Here is a 5,670-nt window from a genome sequence, read left to right as displayed (position 1 = left end):
TCTGTTCCACCAGGCTAGGTGACATCTGTTCCACCAGGCTAGGTGACATCTGTTCCACCGGGCTAGGTGACACCTGTTCCACCAGGCTAGGTGACATCTGTTCCACCAGGCTAGGTGACATCTGTTCCACCAGGCTAGGTGACATCTGTTCCACCAGGCTAGGTGACATCTGTTCCACCAGGCTAGCTGACATCTGTTCCACCAGGCTAGGTGACACCTGTTCCACCAGGCTAGGAGACATCTATTCCACCAGGCTAGGTGACATCTATTCCACCAGGCTAGGTGACATCTGTTCCACCAGGCTAGGTGACATCTGTTCCACCAGGCTAGCTGACATCTGTTTGTTGGTGAAGTAAGCTGCAGTTATTCTACGACACAAGGACACGCTGCACTTGAATTGAAATAACTTTATTTATGGAAAAACATACACAACAACATATGGACTGTTTTCCCAGAAGACAACACTTCAGTATTCATTTAAACAGTTGTTTCCGAAGTGGTCCTTGATGTCTATTCTAGACTTTAAACCCACCCACACCCCACACATCCACATCCAATGTTAAATGCTGCAAATCTGACTTCTTAGAAAGACAGAACCTTCTTCACATCCTGTTTGTTAGTGTAAAAGGCGTATATCACACCCTGTTTGTTAGTGTAAAGGCCTACATCACACCCTGTTTGTTGGTGTAAAGGCCTTCTTCACATCCTGTTTGTTGGTGTAAAGGCCTACTTCACATCCTGTTTGTTAGTGTAAAAGGCCTACATCACACCCTGTTTGTTGGTGTAAAGGCCTTCTTCACATCCTGTTTGTTAGTGTAAAAGGCCTACATCACACCCTGTTTGTTGGTATAAAGGCCTACTTCACATCCTGTTTGTTAGTGTAAAAGGCCTACATCACACCCTGTTTGTTAGTGTAAAAGGCCTACATCACACCCTGTTTGTTAGTGTAAAAGGCCTACTTGACATCCTGTTTGTTAGTGTAAAGATCTTCTTCACATCCTGTTTGTTGGCATAAAGGCCTACTTCACATCCTGTTTGTTGGTGTAAAGATCTTCTTCACATCCTGTTTGTTGGCATAAAGGCCTACATCACACCCTGTTTGTTGGTGTAAAGGCCTTCTTCACATCCTGTTTGTTAGTGTAAAAGGCCTACATCACACCCTGTTTGTTGGTATAAAGGCCTACTTCACATCCTGTTTGTTGGTGTAAAGGCCTTCTTCACATCCTGTTTGTTGGTATAAAGGCCTTCTTCACATACTGTTTATTGGTGTATAGGCCTTCTTCACATCCTGTTTGTTAGTGTAAAAGGCCCTAATTGTAGCATATGTCCAAACTATAATAGAGCTCTCCAACTCCCCAATTCTGTTCAGAGTGGGGTTCACCACCATTATAGACTCCAACTCCCCAATCCTGTTCAGAGTGGGGTTCACCACCATTATAGACTCCAACTCCCCAATCCTGTTCAGAGTGGGGTTCACCACCATTATAGACTCCAACTCCCCAATCCTGTTCAGAGTGGGGTTCACCACCATTATAGACTCCAACTCCCCAATCCTGTTCAGAGTGGGGTTCACCACCATTATAGACTCCAACTCCCCAATCCTGTTCAGAGTGGGGTTCACCACCATTATAGACTCCAACTCCCCAATCCTGTTCAGAGTGGGGTTCACCACCATTATAGACTCCAACTCCCCAATCCTGTTCAGAGTGGGGTTCACCACCATTAAAGACTCCAACTCCCCAATCCTGTTCAGAGTGGGGTTCACCACCATTAAAGACTCCAACTCCCCAATCCTGTTCAGAGTAGGGTTCACCACCATTATAGACTCCAACTCCCCAATCCTGTTCAGAGTGGGGTTCACCACCATTATAGACTCCAACTCCCCAATCCTGTTCAGAGTGGGGTTCAACACCATTATAGACTCCAACTCCCCAATCCTGTTCAGAGTGGGGTTCACCACCATTAAAGACTCCAACTCCCCAATCCTGTTTAGAGTGGGGTTCACCACCATTATAGACTCCAACTCCCCAATCCTGTTCAGAGTAGGGTTCACCACCATTAAAGACTCCAACTCCCCAATACTGTTCAGAGTGGGGTTCACCACCATTATAGACTCCAACTCCCCAATCCTGTTCAGAGTGGGGTTCACCACCATTATAGACTCCAACTCCCCAATCCTGTTCAGAGTGGGGTTCACCACCATTATAGACTCCAACTCCCCAATCCTGTTCAGAGTGGGGTTCACCACCATTAAAGACTCCAACTCCCCAATCCTGTTCAGAGTGGGGTTCACCATTAAAGACTCCAACTCCCCAATCCTGTTCAGAGTGGGGTTCACCACCATTAAAGACTCCAACTCCCCAATCCTGTTCAGAGTGGGGTTTACCACCATTATAGACTCCAACTCCCCAATCCTGTTCAGAGTGGGGTTCACCACCATTAAAGACTCCAACTCCCCAATCCTGTTCAGAGTGGGGTTCACCACCATTATAGACTCCAACTCCCCAATCCTGTTCAGAGAGGGGTTCACCACCATTATAGACTCCAACTCCCCAATCCTGTTCAGAGTGGGGTTCACCACCATTAAAGACTCCAACTCCCCAATTCTGTTCAGAGTGGGGTTCACCACCATTATAGACTCCAACTCCCCAATCCTGTTCAGAGTGGGGTTCACCACCATTATAGACTCCAACTCCCCAATCCTGTTCAGAGTGGGGTTCACCACCATTAAAGACTCCAACTCCCCAATCCTGTTCAGAGTGGGGTTCACCACCATTATAGACTCCAACTCCCCAATCCTGTTCAGAGAGGGGTTCACCACCATTATAGACTCCAACTCCCCAATCCTGTTCAGAGTGGGGTTCACCACCATTAAAGACTCCAACTCCCCAATCCTGTTCAGAGTGGGGTTCACCACCATTATAGACTCCAACTCCCCAATCCTGTTCAGAGTGGGGTTCACCACCATTAAAGTGGGGTCACCACCATTAAAGACTCCAACTCCCCAATCCTGTTCAGAGTGGGGTTCACCACCATTATAGACTCCAACTCCCCAATCCTGTTCAGAGTGGGGTTCAACACCATTATAGACTCCAACTCCCCAATCCTGTTCAGAGTGGGGTTCACCACCATTATAGACTCCAACTCCCCAATCCTGTTCAGAGAGGGGTTCACCACCATTATAGACTCCAACTCCCCAATTCTGTTCAGAGTGGGGTTCACCACCATTAAAGACTCCAACTCCCCAATCCTGTTCAGAGAGGGGTTCACCACCATTATAGACTCCAACTCCCCAATCCTGTTCAGAGTGGGGTTCACCACCATTATAGACTCCAACTCCCCAATCCTGTTCAGAGTGGGGTTCACCACCATTATAGACTCCAACTCCCCAATCCTGTTCAGAGTGGGGTTCACCACCATTATAGACTCCAACTCCCCAATCCTGTTCAGAGTGGGGTTCACCACCATTATAGACTCCAACTCCCCAATCCTGTTCAGAGTGGGGTTCACCACCATTAAAGGTTGTTGTGTGTTTTATCCAGTGTGTGTGTTGTGTATGTTCTGTCTTTTCATCCAGTGTGTATGTTGTGTGTGTGTTGTGTTTTTATCTACTGTGTGTTTTGTGTTGTGTGTGGTGTGTTTTATCTAGTGTGTGTGGTGTGTTGTGTTTTTATCTAGTGTGTGTTTTGTGTTGTGTGTGGTGTGTGTTTTATCTAGTGTGCTTGGTGTGTTGTGTGTTTTATGCAGCGTGTGTTTTGTGTTGTGTGTTTTATCTAGTGTGTGTGTGTTGTGTGTGTTTTATCCAGTGTGTGTGTTGTGTTGTGTGTTTTATCCAGCGTGTGTGTTGTGTTGTGTGTTTTATCTAGTGTGTTGTGTGTGTGTTTTATCCAGCATGTGTGTTGTGTGGTGTGTGTGTTTTATCCAGCGTGTGTTGTGTGTGTTTTATCCAGCGTGTGTGTTGTGTTGTGTGTGTTGTGTGTTTTATCCAGCGTGTGTGTTGTGTTGTGTGTTTTATCCAGCGTGTGTGTTGTGTTGTGTGTGTTGTGTTGTGTGTGTTGTATCTAGTGTTTGAGTACTTGATTGCGGAGGCGTGATGTAATCCAGACGTCGATCTGAACCCTATGAACCACATGTTCTCCTGAAGCGTTACCATGACAAAGGGCTGCTTGGCTTGTTTAGAGGGCTCTTGTGTCTGTGATGTGTGTGTGTGGTGACTGTGTGTGTGTCTGTGTGTGTGTGTGTGTGTGTGTGTGTGTGTGTGTGTGGCCTGTGTGAGTGTGTGTGTGTGTGTGTGTGTGGCCTGTGTTGTGTGTGTGTGTGTGTGTGTGGCCTGTGTGAGTGTGTGTGCACAGATGTATTAAAGAGAGGTCTGTCTGGTCTTTGATAGCTCATGCTGAACATCTAATCTGATAAAGTTCAGACCCTTGTTGCCTCTTCGCCTTCATGTCTCCAGATTAAAGGTCTGTGAAGATCGTGTGTCTGTGTGTATGTGTGTGTGTAGATCGTGTGCATGTGTGTGAAGATCGTGTGTCTGTGTGTATGTGTGTGTGTAGATCGTGTGCCTGTGTGTGAAAATCGTGTGTCTGTGTGTATGTGTGTGTGTAGATCGTGTGCCTGTGTGTGAAAATCGTGTGTCTGTGTGTATGTGTGTGTGTAGATCGTGTGCCTGTGTGTGAAGATCGTGTGTCTGTGTGTATGTGTGTGTGTAGATCGTGTGCCTGTGTGTGAAAATCGTATGTCTGTGTGTATGTGTGTGTGTAGATCGTGTGCATGTGTGTGAAAATCGTATGTCTGTGTGTATGTGTGTGTGTAGATTGTGTGCCTGTGTGTGAAAATCGTATGTCTGTGTGTATGTGTGTGTGTAGATTGTGTGCCTGTGTGTGAAAATCGTATGTCTGTGTGTATGTGTGTGTGTAGATCGTGTGCCTGTGTGTGAAAATCGTATGTCTGTGTGTATGTGTGTCTGTAGATCGTGTGCCTGTGTGTGAAAATCGCATGTCTGTGTGTATGTGTGTGTGTAGATCGTGTGTCTGTGTGTGAAGATCGTGTGTCTGTGTGTATGTGTGTGTGTAGATTGTGTGCCTGTGTGTGAAGATCGTGTGTCTGTGTGTATGTGTGTGTGTAGATCGTGTGCCTGTGTGTGAAAATCGTATGTCTGTGTGTATGTGTGTGTGTAGATTGTGTGCCTGTGTGTGAAAATCGTGTGTCTGTGTGTATGTGTGTGTGTAGATTGTGTGCCTGTGTGTGAAGATCGTATGTCTGTGTGTATGTGTGTGTGTAGATTGTGTGCCTGTGTGTGAAAATCGTATGTCAGTGTGTATGTGTGTGTGTAGATCGTGTGCCTGTGTGTGAAAATCGTATGTCTGTGTGTATGTGTGTCTGTAGATTGTGTGCCTGTGTGTGAAAATCGTATGTCTGTGTGTATGTGTGTGTGTAGATTGTGTGCCTGTGTGTGAAAATCGTATGTCTGTGTGTATGTGTGTTTGTAGATTGTGTGCCTGTGTGTGGAAATCGTATGTCTGTGTATGTGTGTGTGTAGATTGTGTGCCTGTGTGTGAAAATGGTGTGTCTGTGTGTATGTGTGTGTGTAGATTGTGTGCCTGTGTGTGAAGATCGTATGTCTGTGTGTATGTGTGTGTGTAGATTGTGTGCCTGTGTGTGAAAATCGTA

The sequence above is a fragment of the Salmo trutta genome, chromosome 18, assembly GCF_901001165.1.
Source record: "Salmo trutta chromosome 18, fSalTru1.1, whole genome shotgun sequence".
NCBI classification, from domain to species: Eukaryota; Metazoa; Chordata; class Actinopteri; order Salmoniformes; family Salmonidae; genus Salmo; species Salmo trutta.
The sequence above is the reverse complement of the archived record's forward strand: the minus strand, read 5'-3'. Positions refer to the sequence as shown.